Source organism: Dipodomys ordii, unplaced genomic scaffold (genome assembly GCF_000151885.1).
Source record: "Dipodomys ordii isolate 6190 unplaced genomic scaffold, Dord_2.0 Scaffold3, whole genome shotgun sequence".
NCBI lineage: Eukaryota > Metazoa > Chordata > Mammalia > Rodentia > Heteromyidae > Dipodomys > Dipodomys ordii.
The window spans coordinates 29,557,780-29,573,825 of NW_012267219.1; the positions used below are offsets into that span (position 1 = coordinate 29,557,780).

The window sequence follows — 16,046 nt, forward strand, 5'->3', positions numbered from 1 at the left end:
TTGTGTCTATCTTAATGCATAAACACAGTCATGTGACAACATTTGGTGACAGTATTTTGATCAACAATGAGGACTGCACATATGTCAGTGGGTCTCATAAGATTATAATAGAGCTAAAAAAGAGTTGTATCCCCTAGTGGTGTCATAGTACAATGCATTACTCATATTTGTAAAGATTCTAGTATGAACAAGCCTACTGTACTGCTGGTCATATGAAGCATAACATATGATCATGTATAGTATCTAGTGCCTGACAATGAAAATAAGTGCCTTCTTTACATATTTACTATACCACACTTTTATCATTAGTGTACTACTTACATAAAAAATGTTTACTATGCAGTATATACCATGTTACATCAGTACTCTTAAACCCCATTTTTTATTGCCTTAAGAAGCCACATTAACTGATTGATTTGTCTAAGTATCTAAATTTATCTAAGTACAACATGATGTCTTCACAGTGAAAGCTCTAAAAACATTCTCAAATGTGCCCCCATCATTAACTGAGACCTGATTGTGTATGCATATCCATCTAAGGCTTTCTGTACATCTGCACGTTTCACTTCATCTGGATCAGTCACACAACAGAAAGTTTCGGTCACCAAACCTAAACAAGCCTCAATGCTGATCAAAAATCCTACTAGATTTCTCACTTGAACTTGATATCCCACTCTCCTCAATATGCACTTCAAAACATAGCCACTATAACCACACGTGAAGTTAAAGATAGAAAAAAATAGAAATTAACTTTTCTCCACCCCATCTTCACCTCTCCTCTATTTCAGAGATATTGATCACACCCTCACCATCCTTAAAATACTTTCTTTACTTCCATATGATATCCTAGGTTTTTTTTTCCCAACCTCTCATACCTGCTTTGTATGTTCTTTCCACTCTGTCACCCCAATACAAAACACACACACACACACACACACACAAATGTGTGCTACAACTCTTAAGACCCAAGCATTTTTCTTCTCACTTTGTTCCTTGTTAAGCAAAACTCATCCCCATAGAATATCTTTAATAATAGATCCCAATGTTCTATCTCTGATCGCAACCTTGTTACTGAGCTATGGATTTATTCAACTGCCTACTTAGGTATCTTAAATATCTTGTTTAGATAGACCTCATTCCTCAGTTCTGAAGAGGCACTGAGAATTATCTACCCTGGGGTTATAGTCTACATTAACCATTACTAGACAGCTGTCTTCAACAAATGACTTACTATTCCAGGAAACTCTTGGCCAGGCAGATAAGAATTTCAAATAACTTCATTGTTCATTTCAGGAACTTCCGGAAAACTCATATAAACTAACATCAGGTTATTCAATTTTTCAATAAAAAGCAGTAAATGACTGTTCATTTTCCAAGACTCTGAAAGTCTTACCTCAAAGCCCTTGCCTTGCTATGTCTGTCAATTCTCAACTATTAGCATGATTCTTACTGTAATTCTCATGAAGCTTGACAATGAAATATTTACTTTAACCAAATCCCACGCCCTCAATAAATATCCCCTTTGTGGTCCTTTCTCACTTTGCTATTCTGTTCACCACCCCCCAACAACAACATACTATCATTCCTCCTACTAACCCCAAAGGTGGTTTCCTCCTTCACTTCTACAAGCAATAAACACAACAGGTTATTCTCTTTGGGTGTTTTCCCGGAAAAAAAAAAAAAATTCCACAGCCCTACCAGTTAATTTCCCAGATGTCTATTGAAAAGTTTAGAAATATTAGATTCATCACAAGCAGTATTGGGGGGAAATACCTCTATTTAAAATTATGATAAAACATCTCCCTACATTAGGCAGCATCCAGAGACACATATGGCCCCTGTCTTAATAAAACAGTTAAATGTTTCTAGTATCAGACAGGCCATGGAATCAGTGAGGTGTTCTAAGGAAAGTGAGAGACAAATCACAGACAAGTTTAACAATCTGAGCAAGACCAGTATAAAGAACAAAATGGAGGAAAACTAAATATGAATAGTCTACAATAATAATAATCAGCAGAAGAAAAGTATATTCAGAAATACACCACAATTTAACAGTAAAGAAACTTTAAAATAGTTTTTTTAATCACATATAAACCATAATTCATAATTGAAGCAATGAAATGTTTAAACTTTTCTGGAATGTTTATCTATCAAGAGTATATGTATAGGCATTTCTTTGACTGTAAATCACTTAAAGCATCTGTAATACCACAGGCATCCTTATGTAGAAGTTATCTGAAAGAAAAAGTCAAATAGCTGGGCATAGTGCTACATGCCTGCAAATCAGGAGCATGAGGGCAACAGTAATTCAGATAATACAAAGTCAGCCTGAGTTACATACAGAGAATCCTATCTTAAAAAATAAAAATAAGAGCTGGGAAGATGGCTCAGTGGTAGAGCGCTTGCCTTGCATGCCTGAGGCCCTGGGTTCAATTCCTCAGCACCACATAAGCAAAAATGAAAAAAGCCGGACGTGGCGCTGTGGCTCAAGTGGTAGAGTGCTAGCCTTGAGCTGAAGAGCTGAGGGACAGTGCCCAGGCCCAGAGTTCAGGCCCCATCACCGGACCCCAAAAAACTAAAAATAAAATATAAGTGGTGGTACTAGGGTTTAAACTCAGAAACTCATATTTTCTTTCTTTTTTGTCGGTGGTGGGGCTTGAACTTTGGGCCTGGGCGCTATCCCTCAGCTCTTCAGCTCAAGGCGAGTGCTCTACCACTTGAGCCACAGAACCACTTCCAGTTTTCTTGTGGTTAATTGGAGATAAGAGTCTCATGGACTTTGCTGCCCCAGGGGGCTTTGAACCACAATCTTCAGCTCTCAGCCTCCTGAGTAACTAGGATTGCAGGTGTGAGCCTCCGGCAGCCGGCATAGGAACTCATATTATCAAATGAGGTGTTCTACCACTTGAGGCATACTCTTGGCCCTTTTGCTTTAGTTATTATTCAAACAGGTTCTCATTTTTTCCTGGGCTAGCCTCGAGAGCACTTATTATTTACATCACCCAGGTAGCTGGGTGACAACAGATGTGTACCACCACACCCAGCTTTTTATTGGTTGACATGAGGTCCCCCTAACTTTTGCCCAGATTGGCCTTGAAATATGATCCTCTCAATCTCTGCTTTCTGAGTAGCTGGGATTACAAGGATGAGGCACTATGCCTGGCTCAAAAGTTAAGCATTTAATGAAGCCTCAAAGACTGGGATGAATTTAAGTACTCAAAACTTAAAATCTCAATATGAAAAAGGAAACAACATGTACTGAAAACAAATATGGATGAATTTCCTTAAAAGTGTACTATGATGAAGATTTTTCTAACTACATTATAAGTTGCTGTAACATAAAAGGAAAAGAGCCTATCACAATACAAAAGTGCATGGAAACATCTTACTGAGCAAGCTCAGTATCATGTTTTCACTTAAATGTGGAAGCTAGACCTACAAAACAGTCTTACTCATGGATATGTACATAAGTATAAATATTCACATACATAATTACAATAATGAACATAAACCAAGTGAACAGACTAGTCAGGAAAAGGAAAGGGAAGAATGGAAAGAAAATGCATGAATAGCACTCAATTATACCTGAGAACAGTACAGAGAAACATCAAAAGCTGATGATTAATAGGGGGATGAGAAGGAACAGATACAAGACTCTGGACAGGAAGGGACTGTGGATGGGGGTTACCAGAGAGTAGCATAAGGAGATTTAAATAAGTTACTCATAATGATAAAAAATGAAACAAGGCAGCCTGCTGAGGACTCGATTTCTCAGAGGAACGGGCATAGGGAGTATGATAGAATAGAGTGACACTGATTGAAATACAATGTTAACAGGGGGGGAGATTTAACAATGAAACTCGCCTCCTGCCATATAACTGATATAAACCAATAAAAAAAAGTTCATGAGGTATTGTATTAAAAAAGTGTAAACTATATTTTTTAAATGCATCCCACCTCACATATAAAGGACAAATATCCCTATACAGAACTGAAACCAAAAGAACAAAAACAATAGATCATGAAAAGTTCAAGAGAAAAAAAGTAAAAAAAAAAAAAAAGTAAAATGCCTCTAAAACATGAAAAATTACCCTACCTCAGGGATAAAGTGAGAAATACAATTCCTGAATTCCAATAGTTCTTATCTATTAAACTGGTAAAATTCCAAAAATCTGTTAACATATTCAGCTGGTCAGATTACTGAAAACAGGCCTCCAACACTTCAGGTATTATCAGTACAAAATGGGCAATTTGATAATATGTATGAGAATTATAGAGGCATTAATCTTTTTTAAAATAAACTTTTTTTCTCTAATGCCAGTCTTAGGACTTGAACTCAGGGCCTGGGCACTGTCTCTAACCTTTTATCCCCCTTAAAGCCAGCACTCTACCAATAGAGCCATAGCTCTACTTCTAGATTTTTGGTGGTTAACTAAAAGTCTCCATGGACTTTCCTGCCTAGGCTAACAATGAGCTTTAATCCATACATCTCAGCCTCCTAAAACAGTAATGAGCCACCTGTGCTCAGCTTTAAATAAACTTTTACTCTAGAATACTTTAGGTTTACAGGAAAATTGCAAAAACTGTGCATGGAGTTCCCATAACATACCCAGTCTGTTATTAAAATATTACATGGGATACCTTTGCCACAATGACCTGAGACATTATTAACTGAAGTCTATACTTTATTTAAATTTCCTTAGTTCTTATCTAGTGTACTCCTACTGTTCCAGGATCCTGCCCAATTTGCCACACTATATTGTAATAATCACATATTCTTAGGCTTGTCCTGGTTCTGACAGTCTTTCTGACTTCATTGTTTTTGTTACCTTGACAGTTTTGAGAAGTACCATTTAAATATTTTGCAGTATGTCCCTCATTTGGGGTTTTTCTGATGTTTTCCTCATGATTAGACTGGGTTATGATTTTCAGAGAAGACCACAGAGGTGAAGGGGCATTCTCATTATATGATACTGTCAGCATAACTTAATTGTGTTCCTATTCCCTAACTGTGATCATATGGCTGAGGTAATATTTTCAGATTTCTCCTATGTCAGCTTATTCTTTTTCCCCATTTCCCATACTGTGGTCTTTGGAAAGAAGTTACTTTGTGTAGCTTACACTTAAAAAGTGAGGTGTCATATGCTCTTGGGAACTTTCTTTTTTGGGGGGGTTCCAGGTCGTGGGGCCTGAACCCTGAGCCTGGGCGCTGTCCCTCAGCTCTTCATCTCAAGGCTAGCGCTCTACCACTTGAGCCACAGCGCCACTTCTGGCTTTTTGCTTTTTGCTTATGTGGTGCTGAGGAATCAAACCCAAGGCCTCATGCATGCAAGACAAGCGCTCTATCACTGAGCCACCTTCCCAGCCTCTTGGGGAACTTTCTACATATATCATTTTGAATTCTTCTACACAAGAGATTTGTTTATTCTTCTCCATTTATTTACACTTATTATTTATATACTTTATTTTACACTTTGGGTTATTATGTTATCCAAAATACTCCAGTATTGGCCACTGTGCACTTTCAATTTGCTCACTCCCTCAAACATAACTAGCTCATTAGTTTGAGTATTTCTTACATCCCATCATTACAAGTTTACACACTCATCAATTATTTTTATTTCCTGTCCAGTTCAAGAGCTAGCTGTTTCTCCAAGGAAGCCTGGCTCCTTTTAGTAAAGAGTGGTAATTGAAACCAAGATCTGATCATTTAGGTGTGTTCATTGCTTCCATCTCAATTGGATACAGACAATATTCTCATTCTCATAATTTACATCACATATTCAATAGCACAATGACATATGTGTGTTTACAGATAACTATATATCTATAGAAGGATGGGAGAGACACTGCTATATGGACAAACGCAAACATTATACAGCAACTAAAACAAATGTGCACCTATAATGCCTATAATGCCTACCTTTCTGAAGCACCTGTTTGCAACTGTTCACAAAACTTTCCCTAAAAATTGTTCAATACGTAGCCCAATTCTGTAGATAAATAAAAGCCACACACCTTACCCCCCCTCAGTGATCTCATCTCCTACTACTATCTCATTCAGTATTTCTTTATACCTACCACATATCAAGCTGGTGGAGAATGATTATTTAGTTAGTTAGTTAGTTTGTTAGTCAGTCAGTCATTTAGTCAAGGAGCTTGAGGCTCAGGGCCAGGGCACTGTCCCTGAGCTTTTTTGCTTAAGGCTAGGACCCTACCACTTTGAGTCACAGCTCCACTTCCAGTTTTCGAGTAGCTAATTGGACCTAAGGTCTTGTGGACTTTCTTGCCCAGGCTGTTTTCAAACTGTGACTCTAAGATTTCAGTCTCCTGAGTAGCTAGGATTACAGGTGTAAACCACCAGTGTCCAGCAATAACACTATTTTTAAAGAAATGTCTTTTCTCATAACTCCCCACCTTTTACATGCACTTAGCATAGGAAATGCAGGCAATGCCCTTCCTCTCTCTTCTCTATACAAAGCTTTAGCATCACCCCTGCTGAGAAATCTACCAAATACCTTCAGCAAAATATCACTCACTCAAGGCAGGCCAGGCACAGTGTATAATGCCTATAATCTCAACTATTTGGGAGGAGGACATAGGACATTTGAGGTTTGAGATCAGCCCAGGCAAAGAGTTATCAATACCCTCCCCCAACACACCTCAGAAAACAAGTTGGCATAGTGGTGCACAACTATAAACACAGCTACACAGGAGATGTAGACAGGAGATGTAGACAGGAAGACCACAGTCGTCTAAGACTAGCTTGGGGGAAATGTATGAGACCCTATTTGAAAAATAACTACAGTAAAAAGGCTAGGGGCATGACACAAGAATAGCACTTTGCCAGGAAGTGCAAGACTCTGAGTTCAAATCCCAATATTGAAAGAAAAAAAGTCACTGAGTAGTTCTCCTCACAGTAACTATTAGTTCACCTTTTTTGGTAACATGAATAAAGTGGAGGAAAAAGTCTATGATAAATTAAATAATCTCTACTGAAATGATCTTTAAATAGTAAAAATGTGTATTCCAATTCATGTGATCTTATACATGTGCAGACATATTGAAGGTTCAAGTGCTACAGTAGACCATCCTAAAGAAAAAACATAGCGACATATTATAGGGAGCTGAAAGGACCAGCTTCAGTTTTCTTTCCATAAACTTTATTATCACCCTGCAGCCCACATTTTCACCTTCACAGAAGTAGATAGAACATAAAATATCAAAACTTTGTATCTTAATATACTAGATATTAAGATGAATTATAAGATACCAACAATTTTAAAAGCTGAAATGTAAAACAAGTATAATGGATGGACTGAACCTCCCATCCATCACCCCCAAGAAAAACCTCAGAATTTTAAGATTATATACAACAATTTTATCTCATAACTTGTGAAAGGAAGCAGTTAGAATTCAAGAAATGGCAACAGATTCCTTAGAATTAGGGCAAAACATAAAGGAGGCAGGAGTAATTCAACTTTCCAGCAAAGAAACCCAAATATAATTAGTAATATCTTTCTACAAACTAATTATCAAAGCAAATTTTAAATACTAATGTGCTAATGAGACTTTTGAGTTGCTGTGTCAAAATATGAGAGTAGTAGGATGCTGGTGGCTCCTGCCTGTAATCCTAGCTACCCAGGAAGCTGAGATCTGAGGATCACAGTTCAAAACTAGCCCACGTAAGAAAGTCCATGAGACTCTTACCTCCAATTAACCAACAGAAACCTGGAAGTGGAGCTGTAGCTCAAAGTGGTAGAGTGTTGGCCTTGTCCAAAAAAGCTCAGGCACAGTGCCTAGGCTCTGAGTTCACCAAGTGGGTCATGGGGCTTGAGAAGGAAAGACACTTTTCAGTTTCAGTCCTTTATGGCAAGAAAAGTGTGGTAGACCAACACACATAATGAAAGACAGGAAGCACAGTGGACTATAACAAAAGGAGCCATAAAAAGATGTAGCCACTTCAGTGACCTACTTCCTCCCAGCAGATCTTACTGTACACAGTTCCACATTTCCCAGTAGTTTATTCAATTTTTCCTTCTATCACTGGATTAAACCATTTATTAGATCAGACCTTTCATGATCTAATCATAACTGCAAACACCTTCATAGATATACCTAGAGGTATGCTTTACTAATCTAGGTATTTGTCAACCCAATCAAACTTAACTACCACAACCATCAGAAGTTTTCAATCTGAAAACAAAATACATCTCCTAAACTGTAACACCCTATACATCTCATTCCCTAAAGGCTCATGTCCATCTCATGATGCAAAACCCACTTACTCTGTCTCCACTAGTTGCCACACTCTTAGAAGTTCCAACATTTTTCAAAGGCCCAAGTTTAAAGTCTCAAAATAACAGTTAAGCTGTGAGCTCCCACTAAAATTAAGATAAAAAAAAAAGCATCTGACATACTTAGAACATACAATGTTACAGACTAACCATTACCATTCCAAATGGGAATCAATCAAGGTTGGTGCTCTACCACTTGAGCTACCCCTCCATTTCCAGTTTTTTGCTAAGTAACTAGATTTGTCTGCCCTGACTGGTTTCAAATCATGATCCTCAGATTTCACTTTCCTGAATAGGATTACAGGCTGGTCCAAGCCACTGGCACCTGGGTAGATACAAAACTATGGTAGGCATTGTAGTTTTGTATTTCCAATTTACCTAAAAGACAGCATCTTTGAAGACTATATCCTACTTCCTTCGGTTTTTGCTAATAAATTAGTATACCTCACATGTAATGAAAGCCTGTTAGGCCAAATTACTGCCCCTTCACATTGGCCTATGAACTGCTTCTAGATTACTGTCACACAAATACCTCCAACATTACATAAACTCCAACATTCAAAACCTTTATGCCTTTTCATTTTCTTTACTATATAAAAATTTATTGTCAACTGTTTGTAGGCCATGACTAGTCTGACCGTGATTTACTAGTCAAGGTTGTCTTTCCTAGTCCCATTACTTCACTGACTTAAACAATATATAATATGCCAAAGAACTATAAACAAGAAAACAGTCCCTCTAGAGCACAAAGTCAGCCCAAAGAGGGAGAGACTTGCATATAATTACTCAAAACATAATGTATTAGTACTACACTAGACATAAATGCTAAACAACAGAAACACCAGAAATCTGCCAGAGTGGAGCAAAGCCAACTTCCTCGGAACTGACATTTGGCCTCAAAAATGAGAATCTGTCTCCAAGTAAGTGTCACAGCATTGAATTATAACATGCCATTTTCCTCATCTTTGAATTCCAGCACCTACCACATTGTCTAGTATACAGTGTCCCTGTCCTCAAAAAAACACATATTAACTAACTTGAAAGAAGAATATCTCAATTGGGAGAGTGACAAGAGTTTCAATTTGTTAAATGATGACTTCTCACCAATATATAAATGTGTACCAACCTTTGTTTATATTAACAAACATTAATATATTCTAGAAACAAGTATTAACTATCAATTTAAAAAATAGCATGATTAAGTAGATAACTAAATAAGGAACAGAAAAATTATCTTTGAAGTCCTTGCCCACTGTTTATAAACATGTTCACAAATTTAAAACATTCTTGAAAGCATTTACAGTAATAAGTACTTTTTTGGGGGGGAGGGGCAGTCCTGTTCCTGAGCTGCTTATTTTGCTCAAGGCTAATACTCTACCACTTGAGCCATAGCACCACTTTAGGCTTTTTCTGTTTATGTGGTGCTGAGGAATCAAACCCAGGGCTTCATGCATGCTAGGCAAGAAGTACTCTACCACTAAGCCACATTCCCAGCCCCATAAAGAATTTTAAAAGCACTGTTAAAAGGTAGGCTTTGTTTCTTTAGCCCAGGATGGCCTTGAAATCATTTCTCCCAGTGCTGGGGTTATGGCATGTGACATAATGCTCAGATAAACCTTTTTCTTTTTCTTCTTTTTTTTTGTAAGTCATGGTGAACTCAGAGGCTAGGCACTGTTTCTGAGCTTTTCCCACTCAGGCTAGTGTTTTACCACTTTGAACTACAGTGGTTAATTAGAAATGAGTGTCTCAGGAACTCTGTCTCACAGGGCTGACTTTGAACCATGATCCTCAGCTCTCAGCCTCCTGAGTACCTAGGATTCCAGGTGTGAACCACTGGTGCCTGGCTCAGATAAACTTTCTCAGATAAACTTTTACTAAAGAAAGAGCAAATTTCACTGATTCTTTTTTTTTTTTTTTTGGTGCCACTTTTGGGGCTTGAACATAGGGTCTGGGTGCTATCTCTGAGCCTTTTTGCTTAAGGCTAGTCCTCTACCACTTGAGCAATAGGTCTGCTTTCTGGTGGTTAATCAGAGATAACAGTCTCACACAGACTTTCCTACTGAGGCTAGCTTCAAAATGCATTCCTCAGATCTCAGCCTCCTCAACAGGCAGGATTATAGGCATGAAACACCTGCAGCAGGCAGGTGATTCTTGCTTCAACGGATTATCTTCAGAAAACATTTTTTTCCCCTTTAAATGTGAGCAAAAAATAAGATATACATTAATCATACTAATTTGCAATTCTCATGTCATAAGAATCAATTTTCAATACAAAAATGTACAATGTAGTTGCAGAAATCTAAGCAGTCATATATAAATATGTTGAAAATTGACACCTGACTTAAAATAAGCAATACTAATATCAAAAGCCAATAGGTGTGAGCGTGTATATGTGTGTGTGTATTTGATGCACAATTTTCACTCCATATGCACACATCTCGACTATCCTCTCTTTGATGGTTTTATGACTTGGATCTGAATAGTTCCCCAGAGCTCAGCTATTGAAGGTTTAGTCCCCTTAGGGCAGCTGTTTTAGGCACGGAGCCTCGGAGAGATAATCAGATCATAAGGACTTTAACCTCATGAGTGGATTAATTCCTTCTGGAATTCTTAAGGAGCTATTGGGAGGCAGGAAGAACCTAAGAGGTAAGGCCTAGTTGAAGTTAGGACATGCCAAAGAAAGCAAATTTTTGTCCCTGGCCTCTCTCTTTTCTCTCCCTCCCTGCTTCCCAGATACCATGTGGTGAGTAGCTTTGGTCAATTCTGTGTCCCCTGCCATGTTCTGCTTAATCCTAAACCCAAAACCATGGAGAATAGTAACCACAGATCAAAACTTCTGAAACCATGAAAGAAATGAAATCTTTCCTCCTTTAAGCTGTTTTTTTTTTTTTTTTGGTCAGGTATTTTGTCACAGCAACAGAAAGATGACAGACAAAGAGAGCTAACAATGAAAGCTAACTTTAACATATGTAAAATCTAAATAAGTAAACAAAGAATTTAATGTATTTGTACCATAATACATATAACAGCAGCCATATTCCTTTTATACACAAGCACACACCTGTAATTCCAACACTCAGAAGCTCAGGAGGCAGAGGCAGGTAGTTCCTATATTCTAGGCCAATATGAGCTATACAGCCATTTTCTGAAGGAAAAAAAAAAAGTGGGGAGGGGAAGAGTGGGCAGTGAAGGTTCCACAAATATTTTTGGTTTCTTTTTAAGCACTCTGAATTCCTTTTGAGAGATAAACATACCTTTATCCATTTGTACGGTTCTATGTTTCACGTAGTAAAACTAATTTCAAAAACTAAATTTTCTAATTTACCACTGTTTATAGAGAGCAAATACTTAACACTGAACTTTTCGAATTCTACTGCTGTGGAGGCAATGCAGCATAGTGGTTTAAGTTCATGCTTTAAACTAGAATCTTACAGTCAGCTGTAGTGGTAGGACCCAGAAGACAATTATTTAATCTAAGAGCTTTGTTTCCTCATTTGAAAAATGGTACAACATGTACATGCTAGACTTCTTGTAAAGATTTAACAAGGTAACAGTATAGAGCCTGGCCAAAGACACAATTAACATTAATTTCTTCAACCATTCTTAAGTAATATTTGAGTTACCCACTCTCCCCCAATGTCCCCCCATTCATGCCTAATCTTCCAGTGTGACAGTGACTGCATGTGAGTCCTTAAAAGAAATTAGATTTAAATGAGTTTTGAGGGTAGGTTCTTATAATGGGTTTTGGGCTCTTAGAAGAGGAAAAGAATCATTTTGTGGCTTTTTTTCTTTTCCCTTTCCCTCTCTCTCTCCCTTTTTCCCATTCCTGGGCTCTATCTTCAAGCAAGAACCAGAGGGAAGATCAGACCAGTTAAGAAGATAGGCATCTTCCCGCCCATGTAATTGTAACCCCTCTGTACAGTATGTTCACAAATAAAATAAAATTAAATTAAAAAAAAAGAAGATAGGCATCTGCAAATGAGGAAAGCCCTCACTAGAACTCAACCAAGCTGATCTCATACTTCTGGACTCCAGAACTGTGTTTGTTTTTAGGCCACACAGTGAATAGTAGTTTGTTATAGAAACCTGAGAAGACAAAGGTAGGTTAGGTTATATCAAAATATATTTTTAGAAGAGACTTTGGAAAGCCAAGTAATTTTCACATCCTCTCATATGCCATAGATCTGTAAATCCACCTCCTCAAACATAGTATTCACTATTGTATGTTACTGCAGAACATAACAACATTATTAGATTTGCTGGTAAATGGTCTATTGATTTTCCCATTTGGCCAACTGAGAGAACAAAATAGAGTAGAACAGAAAGTTACACTCAAAACATTTTTCTGGCCCTTTGCAATTCTGCTTTCTAGGTCAATATTTTGCAGACATCTAAAATAAACACCTTCCACCCTTACCCCCCCCAAAAGTAAACACTAACTATGTTGTGAACAAAAATAACAACAAAAAAATCTACTGGTGACAGAATTCTTAAAAGCCAGTCTAAGCAGTCTTCTCTCACTGGTTCAAAGAAACTGGCAACATTACATATTGCCAGTAAGTTATATTGTTTTCTAATATAGGCATACATGCTACATAAAGCACATTTTAAATATCATAAACCTATGGCTTATCTTCATAATTTAAAATAAAGTACTTTATAAAGAATACACTTTATTTAGAATACTTCCTAGTCAGGCATCAGTGGCTTGTGCCTGTAATAAAATCCTACCTACTGAGGAGGCTGAGAACTGAGGACTGCTGTTCAAAATCAGTCTGGTAAGGAAAGTCTGAAGACATTTGTCTCCAATTAACTAACTAAAAAGATGGAGGTCAAGGTGTGGTTCAAGTGGTAGAGCACTGGACTTAACAACAACAAAAAGTCCACTCCAGACATAGCACCTAGAACCTGCGATCAACACCCAGGACTGGCATTAAAACCACACACACACACACACACACACACACACACACACACACGCACGCACGCACCCTTCCTAATGACTTTGAAGGTTTAAGCAAAAATTACCCAGACAAAATGCCAAAGAACCTACATTTCTTTTTCCTTTCCATGTACAAAAGGAGAGAAAATGTGTAAAACAGATTGAATGCCCTGGAGATTAATTTGAAGCTGGCTTTAACATATAATGGCAATAAATTAATTAACTATCCACCCTGGAAATATAAATGCTATGCAGAAGAATGCCAGAAACATAACTTTACAGATATAAGGATCAGCAATGAGGGTTTAAAATATAATGCTTTATAAATATTTAGCGCTATCAAACAAAGAAAATGGGCACAAAAAGTGTTCACAGAGAACTTTTATATCATCTTTACTTGTGAAAAGCTTGGTTGCTATTACAGCTTCTACTGTTCACAACAAAATATGTGCACTGTTTCTCAGTTCATAGTACTTCCCCAATGAAGGGAAAGGGGGGGGGAGGTAATGTACTGCACAAAGGGAAAAACAAGCCCTGAAAGAGCAAAGCCAATGATTCCATTATGCCACCTCTCTGCATCACCACTGTAGCACTGAAGGAGTAAATGAAAATTGGCTAGAACAGACATAAATAAAATATCCTGGGTCTAAACAGCTAACCAGTGATACAAAGTAAGCAACTGAAAAATTTCCATTTTCATAAAGCCAAGAATTTACTAGAGAAATGAGGTACAAATTAAATCAATTCCTCCAACATCTTTCCTTACTATGCACCTATCTATTTTGACCTTCTGGTAACCAGATGGCCATTTACACTATTTTAATACTCAACACTCAGTTACTTTGTTGTGTGAAATCCAAAGATGAGACTAAATAGCAACCTTCTTTTATAGTAGGCAAATTAAGATAGTAACAAGACAAATTCTACCTTCATTTTTTTTCTGATGGCAAAATAATATGAAAATCTATAAACTCTAGAAAAAAGATTAACCACCAATAAACATTTGTTAACTCTTGGGGAGTTGTTTTTTTTTTCCCTAGAAGTGACACTAATATCTGAGCAGACACTAATAAATAATAAAGATGTAGTTAAAAATCAATGTACCATCAATATGGTCTTTTGATAAACGTTAAAACATCAGGAAACATACATGACCTGTAATTTCACACAAGGTCTCCCATATGTTTTAGCGTCGAGTTGGAGTAGGGAGTCCCTAAAACCAAAGACTAAAGTAAAATTTCTGAATATTTTACAGTGTCAACAGCTGCACAGCAAGCTGCAGGACGACTGCATACAGACACCACCACCAATGGCTTTTCATCCACCAGGCTTTCCTTTTACTTCCTTCTCACACATTCTTCAGAATGCTTTTATCTTAATTAGAGAAATCAAGTAATTAATATTTGAATAATAATTTTAAAGCAGCTTCAATTCATGAACCTGCAGTTTTTCTTTGAAGCACACTAAACAGTGCTTTGGGCCTATGAAATGGTTTACCAGATAAAAGAACACTTCTTTACATTCTATTATTCTTTCATAATGTTATAATATAAAAATAAAACAATATTCCTTAAATAGAATCACACATGTTTTTTCCTTTTGTCCCAGCCCACTATTTAGGGGAATATGCAGATGCTAGAATTGGGAAGACTGAAATGATTTCATAACAAAGCAACATCCCAACGCTTAATAAATAAGCCAACTCGAGACTAATAAAGAACAAAAATAGAACCAATGGCAATATCATCAATTTTACCCCCATAATTTTAGTCCAGCCTTACTTCCAGCTTCAAGGGAGGTTTGGGTCAACTCAAAAGATCAGAGATCTTAAAATCTCATTCATTTTTTCTGCTCAATGGTGAACAAAATCTAAAACACAGTAACTCAGAGTTGTTACTTTGATCTTGCACGAATAAATGTCTTAAAAAAAGAAATTCCCCCCCCCCAAAGAAATCCAAGGAAAAGAGAGAGGGAGAAGACAGAGAAAAGAAAAAGAGAAGAAAACAAAACAAAACGAAAAACTTTGAAGTCAGAATTGTCTATCTTTCAGCCTTTCCGGTGACACTTCACAAGTCTGGCTGCCAGGAATACACTGTTGCTGACCCCCGGGATGACCAAGACTGAAAACAACATTTGCCACTTGTTTCTTGAAAATCAATTTGTCTAAGAGGAGCATCGCCGCGTCTTCCTCGGTGGACACATTAACAGAAGAGAGGCGCCACGGATTTCAGCTAAAGGCTTTTGCCATTTTTGCAGGAGAAAAGCTAATTGTTAATATGGCCATGTGACACTGTAGATCCCAGAAAGGAAAAGGGTGGGAGGAAGACCGAGGAGTTCAAGGCAGTTCAGGGTCAGAACAAGCTCAGGCATCCTGTCATTAGCCAACGTTCGCTGAGCTGAAGGCAAAATACTGCTTACCCGAAAAGGAGTGGGTTGAAAACTGGGGGGGTGGGGGGGGGCAAAATAGAGCACACACCGGAGAGTCAATGTGGCAGGCTGTGGGGGGGGGGGGAAGAGGGGGATGGAAAGGAGTTGGGGAGCAAAAAGCATCAGGGTACAAAAAAATAAAATCTCCGAGGAAAGGGGCAGCAGCCAAGACAGCACATTTAGCACCCTCCCTCATCCCCCGCCACCGGCTCTCCGGGCTTCCCCCGTTTCCTCCACCTCCGCTTTCAGACCCACACTCCAGGGGGTGACCCTCCGACCCCGCGGGCGGCCCCGATCTTTGTCTCGGCTCCGCGCCCCACGCGCGGACTCCTCCTCCTCCTCCTCGGATCTCCCTCCAGTCCCGCGCTGCTGCTGCTGCT

At 38.1% G+C, this 16,046-nt stretch overlaps 1 protein-coding gene across 1 annotated transcript in view; it reads right to left on the reverse strand.

The window, feature by feature from the left end:
* The window catches only part of Cdk17 (cyclin-dependent kinase 17), a 69,566-nt gene extending 58,189 nt beyond the window's left edge, over positions 1 to 11,377 (reverse strand). Inside the window, exon 1 of the mRNA XM_013021499.1 lies at positions 11,359 to 11,377. The gene's annotated coding sequence lies outside the window, so the exon portion shown is untranslated. The remainder of the gene's footprint in view (positions 1 to 11,358) is intronic.
* Between the last annotated feature and the right edge of the window lie 4,669 nt (positions 11,378 to 16,046).